Consider the following 15,033-nt stretch of genomic DNA (forward strand, 5'->3'; position numbering starts at 1 on the left):
GGCCATTCTTGTTTGAGTTATTAATGTGGACTTGATATTGATTCCTTTTTTCTTTTTCATCATGAGTCATTTATCTACCATTACACTTGAGTGCAGTAGTGGCCTTTGTCAATAATTAATATCACTCCAGTCACAGCATGAGCTCCTGATGTTTTTAGAGGGACTGCCTCAACAAAATAAAGTGAACCTCTCCCTTAAATCTAAAACAAACCTGACCCGTGATAAGATGAAATCCGTTCTTTGCGGATATTTAATTGTTTGTTCTCTGTAGAGGTCCTCCCTCACTGTGCCAACTGCAGGTTTATTGTACATTTTACTCAAAGGTCCTATTTTCTATGGCATGCTGAGTAAAATCTCATGGCACAGAGTTTATTACCATTATCAAATACCACTTGCAGAGCGCGATTGTGTTGTGGAAATTGACGATGATATTTTAAATCCTCTGCGTAATTAACTGTCAGGCTTCTGTTCTCTTTTTTTTTTTTTTTTTACTGACCTTCTGTGGTTTCCCCTACTTTAGGGTTGTAAACTATTGATCCGAAGCAGAGCAAACAGAACAGGGAGTCACAACAGCAAGTGGGTATGGGGTCTGGGGTCTGCTGGATCTACGACAATCTTATTAACACATGGCTCAGATCTAATTTACGGTCTGTAAACCCACAGTTAGAGTATGGCTTACTGTTTCACAATCTATAAAGCCACAATCTCTAAAAACAAAATAGGCAATTGCAGGCATTACCAGATCTCTTATGAGAGTGTTTTAGTGTTTGGAAGGAGGGGTCCTGCTGTATGCATTTTATTCTTTTCCATTTTGTGTCTGAGCAGTGTGCTTCTACCATACTAAATGACAATAGCTGTTTTTGCTTCACTAGCATTGGGTGCATAAGGTAGCGATAATCGACTTGTTGATATTCATGAGGATCATCCAGATGAGAATTTTTAGCTTTTGAGATGGAAAAGCTAAATAGATTGTTTGGGCCAATGAATACCATTAGCATTTGTGGCATGTTTGCTCACCGAGCAGAAGTCTTAATTTGTTTAATTAGAAAGTCAGATCGAATAGTAAAGTTGGAGGAATCATTCCAGCCATTGATATGAGCCAATAGCTTATAATAATGTGTAAATTAAGAACCCATGATTACTATGGGTGTGCAGCAATTATCTGTATATGTATCAGTGTCTGTTGCATTGACAAAATTATTTATATTTGGACAGAATTGCATTTGTGTGTTATCGTCATTTCAGTGACAAATGTTTTCTAAACAAGGCCCAGGTCGATGCTGGATTTGCACATCATTTGCTATAAAAAAATGGAGTGGTCCCAGTGATAAAAAACCCCATTCATGTAAGTACAACTGCATCAGATTTCTGTCTTTTGTTGGAAATCAGCACATAAGAATATATGTTAAAGGAAACAACACGAAACATCAATATTTTAGCTCTGCCCACAGTATGCCTTCAGGAGCTTGGCTTTTTCCGGAGAGAATCGGATACATTTTTCTTCTATAAATATGATAAAACTAAAGAGATATTAGAGAGATATGAAGGATGCAGTACTACTCTATAGGTACTCAAGATTAACATGAGATTAGGTGAAACAGTGTATGTAATGTACCCTGTGTTAAGGCACAACAGTCTGTTTTTTCCCCTTTACAGATGTGATTATTATGCTATAAAATCAGGACTCTTATGACTCTTATTGGTCAAATCAGTGTTTATCACATTTGAATACCACATTGCATTTTCTTTGTCATACATGCTGAACACCCTTATTATAGCGTTAGCATCTAATTACAGTGAGCAGACGGATCCCTTACAGCTCCTTTGCTATTCCACTTCCCGCATTACTAGAACTGAGGTGGACAAAATCCAGCCCTCCTTATCACCCCCCTGCTTTAAGGCTGTGAGTCGCTCCACAGCCAGGCCACTCTCGCTGCCCTAGCACAGCCTGCCAAAGCCATCAGATTCTGGCCAGGGAGCCAACCTCAATGGACTTACTCTTCCAAATGGAGCCATTCATCCATCTGCTCAGCCCTATTTCTGACTTCAATCTCAGTTGATCAAAGCTGCGCAATGTCCGAGTCTTTCTGTCTCTAAGCAGCTGTAGATGCTCTAAAGGAAGGTTGAGGCTTTGGGGAAAGTACAGGAAGCAAAAGCTGTGAAAGCTGGGTTATATGTAATGTCAGGAATCAAGACACAACATTTTTCTTTCTCTCTCTGGAAAACCTGTCAGAGATAAAAACAAGTAGCATGACAATAAATTCTGAAACATTTCTCTTCATGAATGCTGATGTTCTAGGACCGCAAGCTGGTGGACTGGAGGCACTGAATGCTGAAATCACTCAAGGCCATTTACCACAACTAGCAAAAAGCTTCTCTTTTATTCATGTGTTTATTGGCGTTTCCCAAGGAGAGGAACTCATGGAGCCTCACAAATAGAAACACAGAATATTGTGGTTTTGATTATACAGATGGAGAGAGATTTTATTTCAGAAACCGAGGCTGTTTAGTAATCCCAGACGTCCAATTGAAATGATGTCTTGGAGAATATTTTCAGCTTGTCAAGTAAAGCGTGAGAAAGGATCTGTTTAGAGCAGTCATCTAGAGCTACAGGTTATTGCATTCTTGGCATTACACACAGAGTGCTGTCAGAACCAGATAACAGCAGGCCCAAACGATAAAGCCATATGTTATTTATGTCTGTGTATGACAGCTGACCTGCATTCAGAGCCCGTGGACTGTGAGAGTAACTTCCAATTTTTAAGTCACCGCACACATATCTACATGGAATATAAATCATGGAAATCTATAATTGACACCTTTTAGGATGTTATGTGTGTTTTTGTGTGTGTGTGTGTGTAAGTGAGAAAGAGAGAAAGAGAGAGAGAGAGAGAATGCATTAAAGGGGGGGTGAAATGCTATTTCATGCATACTGAGTTTTTTACACTGTTTAAGAGTTGGATTCCCATGCTAAACATGGACAAAGTTTCAAAAATTAAGTTGTACGTTTGAAGGAGTATTTTTGTTACAAAGTTTCGGAAAGTTTTTTTTCAAGTATGGCTCTGTGTGACGTTAGATGGAGCGGAATTTCCTTATATGGGTCCTAAGGGCACTTCTGCCGGAAGAGCGCGCGCTCCCGTATAGCAGAGCACTGAGAGGCTGAGCACAACCTGATCAGAGCGAGAGCGTCGCGAAATGTCACAAAAGAAGTGTGTTTTTGGTTGCCAGGGCAAGACAACACTGCACAGATAAAAAAAAAAAAAAAAAAAACAGCATTAAGGGACCAGTGGATGGAGTTTATTTTTACAGAGCATCAACGGAGTTGTGCAAGTGTTTTTGTTTGTTCCCTGCATTTCGAACAAGGCCCAGTTTGACGCCGGATTTGCATATCGTTTATTTCTTAAGGATAATGCAGTCCCAATGAAAAAGGGTCACGATCGTGTGTTGGAACCGCACGCGGTGAGTAAAACTGCTTCAAATATCTCTGTGTTGTTAACTTAGCTATCAGCGCGTAAGCACATCAAGTAAACAACATGCGATGTTGTCATCAAACTGCACTTTCCACAAGTACAGCTTAAAAAATAAAATAAAAAAAAGACGACATAAAGTGGAACTTAGTCATTTTCCAAAACCACTAAGCAAATATATACAGTTTCAGTAAATACCACACAGAGACGTCATTGCTGATGCTGCTCTTGTTCAGTTTCAGCCTCTGGATCTGATTCTGGATCATAAATAAACGGCTGAATCTGTTAGCCATGGTTTGTTTTGGATGTTTTTTTCCTCACGGTAATGTTACAGCTTCCAAGCGCTCTCAACGCAAAAGCTTACTCGCGCTCATGATTCTTTAGCTCCGCCCACACGTCACGCCTCCAGCCGCTCGTGTTTTTCTGGGAAAAATCGGTACAGACTATCTTTGTCTTATGAATATAATAAAACTAAAGACTTTTTGGAGTTATGAAGGATGCAGTTCTACTCAAGATTAACAGTATATTAAGTGAAAACGAGCATTTCACCCCCCCCCCCCCTTTAATGTTAATTTTAGTGGTGTCCAACAACATCTTTGACTTAAAATCTACATGTAAATGTTATTTTACTTCACTTTTTAAGTCTTTAGACTTAAAATGCTTTCAGGTTAAGGGTTTTAGGTTCATGTTGCTTTTAAAGACATTTCACGAAATCACGCTTACATATAATTAGCTGAGGTATGGTATGCGTATTTGGCGTGCTGTCCAGGGAAGGGCTCCGAGCTTGGGAATGGCCCGAACCTAGAGTACCCCCCCCCCCTTCCCTGTCTTTTTATAAAGTGAACTCGAAGTGGCGAGATGGGGTGGAGGAGGGATGCTGATAAACCGTCAATGGATAGAGATAAGTCAATATTTATACTATGGTATTGATTACTTGATTGTGGTCCACCTGTGTTGATTAGGCTAAGTATCTGATGCGCTCCTCCTGAACCTTGTTACTGAAACATCATTTGTTTTATTTTCTTAAAATGATTGTTCATCCAAAATGTGTAATTCTCTCACCACAATGTACAAATATTTTTGAATTTCTAATTTCTAATTTACAAGTTTCAGTATTAATGCTGTTAAATTCAATGTGTTACTTGCTTTGTTACTTGTCATTTTTTTGTGATATTTACTAGCAACCTTTGAGTGTTTTTTTAAGTACACTTTTTAAATTGCATCAGAAGATATTTTGAATTAGATTACTGTATATTAGAAGATAACATACTGTTTTTGAAAGTTTCAAAGTGTCCATGCAGTGAAAGTCAGTAAAGGGTACAAAACAATATTTGACCCCTTAACCTTTCATTATATTGTCAAAAATCACTGAAACATTTGCTTTTACTATGCCTTTAATGTTTTATAGAGATATGACACTATACTTTTATTCCCCATGAAATGTCTTTATGTAGAGTAAGAATTTTTTTTGTCTGTTTAGTTAAATATGTATAGGAGTGACTTGGATAAAGATATAAAGTATCCAAATGTTTGTGAAGTGGGATTCTCTAAGCTGACATACAAACAAAGTGAGCTTTAATACACTAACGGAGCTCAAACAGTGGAGCATATATTGTTCTCCATCATCTGTTTATCTTAAAAGCTGTATTACCCCCCCTCCCCCAATCCAGTTTCACTTTATTTTTTCAGTATAGAAGTCCAACAACAAATGTCACACAGTTGCTTAATGTAGTGTAAAAAACAAAACTAATTAATTATAATTAATATAATTAATATAATTTATAATATAAATAAAAAGCTAGAAGATGGTAACAAATGGTATGGTATGGTATGGTATGGTATTGTGCTTTCTACAATGTGTGCTCTTTTGAGGTTTCTGAGGTTGTGTTTTGAGTTTAGTACAGCTGTACACTTGTATTTAAGATGTATGATGGTTGTGCAGTTGGCTGTGCAGCTTTCGATCAGTATGAGTGTGTGTGTATGTGTGTGCGCACGTATAAGACTCTTTACAGTGAATCACCATTTTATTGATTTCACTTAAGACAAACACACACGCGAAGAACACTTCAGATCAATTTCCCAGCCACATGACTCTGACCTTGACCTTTGCATCTGCTCTTGATCTCTGCTTGAGCTCCCACAGATTTTCCTCCTCCGCAATTTTGTTCTCTTTTCTGATCCTCCATCATATTACCCATTCATCTCTCTCTTTCTCTGGCACTGAGTGGTGCAGTATGTGGATGGAGAGAGAACTGCTGATACTGCTTTAAATGTCCACATAAACCTGTTACTGTCAAGAATATATGTAATCAGGATTCTAGACCCATGTCTTCAAAATTTCACAATTTAATATTTCCAGATCCACTTAGATTTTATGTGGCTTTGAGCGTGTGAAAAGTTTGCATTTCCTTGTTCTTTTGCTGTTCTGTTATGTGCTGGGTTTTCTATAACAGTGTAAAACAAGGTTGGGTAACATTCTGAAAGTTCTTAAAACTTTCAGACAATTTTTTTTCATTGAAGTTTCCCTAATGAAAATTCATTTTTTATTTATTTGTACAGTACTTCTGCATCCTGTTTGCTACCTCAATTCAAATTCATACATTTAAGTGAATAAAATAAGTTATCTATTTATCAGAATTCTAATTTTATAAAGAGAAAAAAATGAGAAAAAAGTCAGTATGCATTGATTCATGGTGTAAGGATCCACCCACCAGCCCAAATAGCAGAATCCAGCGGCCTGGTCGAAGGTTTAATGCGTATTCGGTCTTTTACTTGCGCTTTTTAGTTTAAATCCTAGTCTAGCTCCATGCTCAATCTGACTCCAATTTCACGTGATCATTAAATTTAGACAATGTTTCTATTTAAGAACTGATCACGAAGGTTGATTATGTATCAATTTTGATATTTGATTATCTCGGACTCACTATAATTTAAATTATCCGTTCACTGGGGACCTAATGTCTCTTTTAAGTATCACGCTAGCTTCACATGGATCTTACGATCACAAACTCTCCAGTCTGATGTTATTCAGAGGGTGTAGGTAGACTAATACATGTTTTGCCTGCCGCCTACTGCTTGCTTATAACAAAAGTGTAGTTTATTTAGTCTTTTCCCATACAACTTGCTAACAGCAGTGATAGACAGAAATCAGAAGGTCTCCGATGATGTGCCTACTGCTCCAATCATTCTCGAGCCTTCAGTTTGACCTACCCTGGCTGCAACTTTGCGGTAACAAAAGCCTCCTCACAGTTTACTAGTCAAAATTATTTCAGACGAGTTTAGGATAAATCAAATATAACATTTTATTATTAGTCAGGTATAATTGTATCATGTCAATTGCATAATGAAACAATTAGAAGCCAATTTAGAAAGGATATTTGCAATTGCGAATCACATTGTAACCGTGTGGCAACTTTGCTCCTGCACAGACACTAGCCATATGGGAAACAACCACTTGATCCACACAGGAGACAAACTAATTTAACAAAGTCACACATGTAACAGTTATTCTAATTTAAGACACATGTTCTAGCAAAGGACAAAAGGTGTTTTAGAGAATAAACTTAACTAGATAAACTTAACTAGACAATGTGCACAGGTAGTAACACAAACAACTATACAATGTGCTCTATGGGCAAATAAATAATAATATACCTGACTTCAGAAAGATACATAGTATGGAGAATATGAGATATACTCCACACTATGGGCTGATCTGACTACAGAATCGCCCCATACTGTTTTGTCACTCCCCTTAAATACTCAAACCAGACAACAAAGAAATCTTCAAATCAGTTGTAAAAACATAACGGTCATTTTGGTTCAATAGGTTTCCGCGGTCACGTAATGGTCAAACCTGGTTGGAGTTAAACATTCTCAAAGACCCCTAAAGGGGAACACACCGCCTTCTCAACAGAACACAATTCTACAAAAGTTCTTGATCCTTCTCATAATATAAATGACTATTGTGAAATAGAGACCATTTTACCAATCGCACAGAGACCTTTAAAATGATACTAAACATGAAGTGGAAAAAAACAAAATTTTCACAAGATATAACATGGCATATGGATATTCTTGCTTTTGGAGGAGAAGAGTGAGAGTCAGAGGCAAGGAGGGGAGAGGAGAGGGAGGAAGGAGATCGTAAATAGGTGTTGTTTGCACTCCTCAAAGATCTCTTTTCCAGATCAGTTTTATTGTTTTATGGCATGGCAGAATGTTATCTGTGCATGGCAGAATGTTATCTGTTTTCTGTGAGCTCCTGAGTTTTGGCTTGGGGAGTTAATTTCGTAAGGAAATAATTTAATTCCTTTCAATGGCCTAACTGTATTGTTGCATTCCTAATATATATATATGAAAGTAAACTCCCCCCAATTTTTTTTAGACAACAATAGTTGCATAAAAGTAGTCAATTTCCCAGCCACATGACTCTGACCTTGAACTTTGCATCTGCTCTTGATATAATTTATGGGCTTTATATATCTAATGCACCATCATTTGGAGTTGTCCTGACCTAGTTATATGCTCAAAATCCAAAATGTTAAGCCTTATCTTTATTAAAACATATATTAAATAATGAAGACATCAGTATTAAGTTAAGGATAAAATGCATTTGTAATAACTGGGCAATTACATGAGAGATTATAACTAAATTCATTGCATCTTGCAACTTGGAATGATAGAGCACATCACATACAGCTTTTCGAAGCCAAGTAACTTGTGGTACAGACTTAACTTTAAGTCATTAATCCAACCTGTCCTCCAACCAATACGCTTGTGTGGATTGTTTGCAGGGGTGGTAAAAGTACTCAAAAGTTATACTCAAGTAAAAGTAGATGTATCTAAATACAAAATGACTCCAGTAAAAGTAAAAAGTCCTCCATTCAAAACATCACTTGAGTAAAAGTACAAAGGTATCAGATTTTAAACATACTTAAGTACCAGAAGTAAAAAGTAAATGTTCAAATTAACTGTAATTATCAATAATTAAGCAGATCAGTTGTTTTGGTTGTGATATGCAATGTTTTAATTGAACAAATCATCATGAGATTAGATACTGCAATTAAGAATTTGTTAAATTTACAATCAAAAGAGACAATGAAGCACTTTATCGCAGTATAGGAGTTGAACTTTTTAATAGACATGTTCCATAACATTATCGCTGCATCAAACAGAAGATGTGCAAGATACAAGGTAAGACTGTGTCAGAATATCAATGAGGAAGAACCACCTCTTTAAAGGGTTAGTTCACCCAAAAATTAAAATTCTGTCAGTAATTATATGTATACTACAATTGCGCCCCATCGGCAAAAGGTCATTTTCATATTAATGTTTTGTACTCTTTTATTTGCACTCTGATTTGCGTTTTGTGTAGCTCAGTTGGTAGATTATTGCGTTATACCTTGATATGTAATCATGCTATCATGGGTTAGATCCCAGCAAACGGACGTGCACAAGAATGTATATGCTCTACAAATCATAATTTAGCATGATTTCTGTGAGAGTTAGGTTTAGGGGTGGGGTTAGGTGTGGTCATTCGAACGACTAAGCCACCTAGTAAAATATGTAGGAAATTCTGTGAGATCGGTGTAAAAAGCCCATGCATTTCATTTAAATAAACGTGCGTTTTGATTGGTAATGACGTTATACGTCATTTCATGACGACAGGCGCAGCGCTATACTGTCATTATTTTTAGGCCCGCTAAAGGGTGCTTAACTTTAAAACGTAAATATAGGTCGTAATAAGGTGCTTTGCACAAACGACCTATATGGACGTTTTTTGTTGGAGGACAGGCTCCATTTATCACTTGTTCCAAAGGCTGTCGTCCATGGGACTGAAAATCTACAGCTGTCTACGCATGCATGTATGTGTTGTCCATGGTGCTGAAGATCTGCTTGTCTATACTGTACATATACACTGTCCGTGGTGCTGAAGATCTGCTTGAGTGTACTGTACATATACACTGTCCGTGGTGCTGAAGATCTGCTTGTGTGTACTGTACATATACACTGTCCGTGGTGCTGAAGATCTGCTTGTGTGTACTGTACATATACACTGTCCGTGGTGCTGTAAGTCTGCCAATGTCCTTCTGAATGCTTGCTTGCCATAACAATACACTTGCTTTTTGATTGCCTTCTTACAACAGCTCTCTCTCTATCTGCCATTATCATTCTTTTTTTAATACAGTAATACCACAGATTGAAGCTCAGTCTGTACACTTCACATGCTATTAGTGCTGATAGATGCTCTTTGGGGAAAGAAAATGTCCTCCAGCGTTTAACTATATGGCTAATAGTGGTCCATTTTCAGCTTTCTGAGAAAGGCACTTTTCACTGTTTGAAACAGTGACATTTTGCTAAGGCCATTAGCAGGGCTGGGTTCTCACAAGGGGGGTCAGAACACTGTTGTGTCTGTGCTTCTTCATTGAGCTGTTTTTTCCCCCTTCCGATAATGGTATTGTACTGCACAGGGAAAAGTGGGAAAAGTCTCTGTGTGACAAAGAAATAGCAGCACACTCTTGTAAACGCTTGTAATAATTTGTGTGAGATGGTGAAATCATATGATCTTGTATGAATTTATTTCTTATCAGTCACGGTTAGGTTTAGAGGTTGTGTCTGACATTTATGCTTAAATTCAAGGTTTGGATTGTATGTTTTCTCATAATTTCACCATTTACTTAAAATGATGCCAACTTTTCATGTGACCAGATTGGATATTAGCCAAGGCAGCTCCCAAAAATACCTAAGAAAAAAGTGCAGTTGCTTATTTATTCCAACATCATCTTTATAGGTTAAATCAAATTGTTTTTGTGATGAGTGCTGGTACTTGTCGTGCTTTGTAATCCTCCATTTAAACACGTCATGTGATACATTTGCAAACTGTCACATCCTCTGATGTTGATCCAATGGTCTTGTGGGATTAGCATTGATTAACATTACAATCACTTGAGTGAGAAGTGAAAAATTATTTTCTTTCCTCTGATGTCAGTTGAAATACACAATAAAGGGCAGTGTGTGTGTGTGTGTTTTTAGCTGTGGTGTTCTGAATATATCCACTATCCTTCAAAGTTAATGAGGTGTGTCCTGTGAATGGTATTTACTTATTCCAATCACAATCCTGGTTGATTTAAACCCATAACCTCACTTCCCTCAGTGGGATGTGACATGCATTTCTTTAAATATATTAGTCTCCTGCACAACACCATGTACATTTTGAGGCATTCTGTGTTGTTCTTATATAAGAGCATTCAGAGGATATTGAGTTGCTAGAGAACACTTAAAATAATTGTTCACCCAAAAAATGTACTCACCCTCAGCCCATCTAAGATGTAGATTAATTTGTTTCTTCATTGTAACAGACTCTGAGAAATAGCATTACATCACTTGCTTTCCAATGGGTCCAGTGAGTCCAAACTAATAACTCTTCCTCCAATGAAAAAGTTAATTCCCTGTTCTTCGTTCCACCAATATATGATGGTCTAAAGTTAAAAAGATCTTAATGTTAGATTTGTTGACAAAAGTGTAGATTTTCCCAAAATGTTTATTGATAGACTGGAGTCATGTGGATTACTTGTGGATTATTGTAATGTTTTTATCAGCTTTTTTGGACTCCCATTCTGATGGCACCCATTCATTTGCAGAGGATCAGCTGGTGAGCAAGTTTTCATTTATGGGTGAACTATTGCTTTAAAAACACATCACACTTTCACACATCACAGTTAGCCTTAAACACATGAAAAGATCATGCCAACAAACCTCCAAAGATGTTCTTTTCTTTACTTAATGGCTTAGAAAAATGCAGACGGCACACACATTTAGACCGGCATTACAAAAAATTTACATAAAAAAATACTTGACAGTGGCACCTTCCGTGATCTTGTGGCTACAGAGTTTTTCTTTGAAAGCCAGTGAGAAAGCCACCCACGTACAGACAGAAAAGGGTAGAAAAAATATATTTCTCTTTACACCATCCAAAAAAAAAAAAAAAAAAATCAATAAGTAATAAACTTCCTCGCTGCTTTTATTAGCTTATATTTGATTTGTATGCACCAATTTGTCTGTCGGCAAACATTAGTGGCTTTTGATGAGGGATTTTGTTATTGGATGAGAGTAACATGAGATTGCAATTAGATCCTTTGACTTATTCAAAAGACATGCTCTCAAACCTGTGCTGCACAAACATTTGAAACATACACACAAATATAGAGCTCAATGTACGACTGCAATGCAGTCTCAGGTGTCCTCATCCTTTTAACCAAACTCCTCTCAGTGGAGACTCTGCCTAGAATAACAAAAATAATGACTTTGTGTTTTTGCTAACCCTCCACCCCACTTCTTTACTTTCACTCTTCACTTTTACTCAAGTAATCAAAGTGTAACATGATTTTCATGCTAAGGCTGAGGATGCTTACGGTTCAGCACATTTTAAACTGCCGGTTTGTTGCCATGGATTTATGATGCAAATGTTTATGATGTCTTGTCTCTCAGTTTCTCACCTTTTGAAGTTTGCAAGTTTGAAGTATCATAAACTCAGGTGGTGTCAAACTCACAATGGTGACATAATGATGTCATAGTGGAATTAAACCACTGGTCATTGGTTAAGTCGTCCAGTTCATATCTATTCCTGTCATTGTCAGTGTCTTAAAGATTTGACAGTCAACCAATGGCCCAGAGAATCTCATTAGAGTGCATTTAATTACATCAGACCTGAAACTGCACGTAGCAATGACCAATCAGTGTTCAGTAACATGATTGTGAGAGGTTGAGTCTCTAACTGAACTCCACTCTTGTGCAGAGGTCAACAAGGTTGATGGATCAAGGGCTCAAATTTTGAAACATTCAATTGGAGAAAGAGAGTGGTTCGAGGTGACCTAACTAAGTCCTGCATGCATCTTGCTTTCAGATATCGGGGTCAATTATGGAGTGTGACTGATGTTAGTGGGTCAGTGATTTGGCTGTCAGAACATCCTGTGTGGCCTGAGTCATAGCTCGTCATAAAAGTGTACCGTCAATTCAGTTAGAAGAGGAGAGGAGAAGAAAGACAAAAGAAAAGAGAAGAGAAGTAGAGGGATAAAAAAACAGAGACTACAGTAGAGAACAGGACCCAACTATAGCAGGAACAGGAAACTATATCAAATATAAATGTTGTGTTCCTATTTGTTCAGATGGCAAAGGAAAATCTCCATAATTTTTTTTTTACTGCTTTCAAAAATAGGAATAAATGAAAAGACATTGATGGGAGATGGGAGAACAATGTCAAATTTGTCACCACTCTCACAGCCGCTGTTCAGACTTTTTTCTAAAGAACTGCTTGATATAAACTTACAATTGCAAATTATAAATTCAGAATTGCAAGATAAAAACATTATGTTTTAAAAAAGTCTGTATATCACAATTCAGACTTTTTTTCTCAGAAAAAAATTATAAGGAATTATCAGTCCAATTCTGAGGGGAAAAAGGCTGATATGTTCTCAGAATAGTGAGTTTACATCTTGCAATTTTGACTCCATAACTCGCAATTGCGAGTTTATCTCACAATTGCAAGAAAAAAAGTCATAATTGTAAAATGAAAAGTCACAATTACCTTTTTAGATTTTTTTATTCAGTGGCGGAAACGGGCTTCGGTATTATTGAGCACTATACTGCATCACAGAAGTTATAGAACCTATGATGTTCAAGGAAATCCTGTTAAATGATGTGATAAGAAGCCATATTAAATCACCAAAAGAGGTTATTTCAAACATTTGACTGATGTTGTAGAGTAAAAACATGTTATAATGTTCTCTTTTGTTGGACAGCAGGTTTAAAAATGCTTTTCATTACAAGTCATAACAAGGAAAGATGTTTGTCATCTCTTGCTTTTTTCAAATGCATGTTATAAACAGGGAGACATTTCCTCATCTCAGCACATAGACTCATGGACACATGAACAGAGCCAATTCAGAGAGTAATATACTCTAAAATACGAGAAGGTCACATGAGGCAAGAGTTGCCTGAAGATCAGTTAACAGGGGCAGAGAGCAAATGGGGGCATATTTATATTTGTGTTCTCTGCAGATGTTTTCATGAAGAGAGAAAAGGGGGAGGTCATGGTCCCAAAAAGCCCGGAGTGAGGGAAGTTTTTTTTTCTGTTCCCTCTCACGGATAGCCTAGTCTAAACACACACACAACTAAATCTGTGCGGTTGTAACCCACCCGTGAGCGTCTCCTCACATGTGTAACAACCACCACTCAGAAAGCTCATTTGTGTTTTTGTTCTTGGTACAGATGTGAATTATTAATAATGTTATAGAGTGGATTGTGTGAAACTGTGCTGAATTTGCCTGATTTTTTTTTTAGCTTTGGAAAATACCGTGCTTCAGTTTTCACCTTTTTTCCCCTAAGCCTGGAAAAACACCACAGAGATACACAGATAGCATTTTTGATTTAGAGACGTCTTTCTCTTCCAGTCTCTTCTCACCCCCAACTCCCTTTAACTCCCTTGTATACTGAAATCTGTTTTGGCACAAAGACATTTCAATATCTCTCTCAGTCTTTTCCAAGCGTTGGCTGTAACTAAAGGGCCCTGTGCTTGCTTGTCTCAGGGAGGTTTTTTTTTTTTTTTTTTTTTTTTTTTTTTGACAGCAAATAGGCATGCCTTGGCCTCTGGAGGGATTCATTTTTTCCATCTCTGCAAAGTCAGTTGTGCTCCAAGGCCCTGCCATGGACTATATTGATAAACACATTTGTCAGTCATTTGAAACTCTGAGTTTTATGTTCAGTCCAGGAGAGGTTAATCAGGTTACTGAAGTGTTTTTTATAATGGTCCGATTTTTTTTTTCTTTTTTTTTTTGGATTTTATCAGCTACTGCACACATGAATTCATTTAATGCAGGGATACAGCAGATTTATTATGTTTTGCACTGCAAAGGCGTGAGATATTTTAGACTTTTTTCTTTGCATGAATTAAGTCTGAGGAATGTACTTTTCATTATAAAGTGTCATTATATAATGTTTTTTCGTTCATGGAATAACTCATTTAAAGATCAATTAGAAAATTTCATGCTTCACATAGCAGCCAAGCTGACAACTGTGTTCATCTTCAAAGATGGCACCTTTGACATCAAACATCCCATAATAAACCTGTTTCCATGGAAATTGCAATATCTAAGAGGCCTACAGTACATCATCCTGCCTTTTTCAACCTTTCTGGTCATGTCCGAACTGCAAATTTGCCTCAAACTCTGTTGTTCTTATTCATTCAGTTTCACATTAGTACTTCAGCTGTGACACACTCTTTCTTTTTAGCCTTTGTTTTTCCTTCTACATTGTAGGTTCCAATTTTCTTTTGTGTCCTTTCACCTTACATTGTTTCACGCTCTCTCCTTCCACTCTCACTTTTCTTTTGCACATGTTTTTTTCTTTTTCTTTTTGTTCCATTTCCCAACAGGCTAAATAATATGCTCTTTATTTTACCTCCTACTTCCCTGTTTATCACAAAGCACAAAAATGGCAGGTGGCCTTGGTGTGTGTTTCCATATGGATTTGAGCACTGATTATGCTACAAGAGGGTGAGTTTGGTTTGTGC

General features: G+C 37.2%; 1 protein-coding gene across 4 annotated transcripts in view; it reads left to right on the forward strand.

The window, feature by feature from the left end:
• The window catches only part of asic2 (acid-sensing (proton-gated) ion channel 2), a 317,641-nt gene that overhangs the window by 206,875 nt on the left and 95,733 nt on the right, over positions 1 to 15,033 (forward strand). The gene's annotated exons all lie outside the window — the stretch shown is intronic.

This window comes from Carassius auratus, chromosome 3 (assembly GCF_003368295.1).
Source record: "Carassius auratus strain Wakin chromosome 3, ASM336829v1, whole genome shotgun sequence".
In the NCBI taxonomy this organism is placed as follows: Eukaryota; Metazoa; Chordata; class Actinopteri; order Cypriniformes; family Cyprinidae; genus Carassius; species Carassius auratus.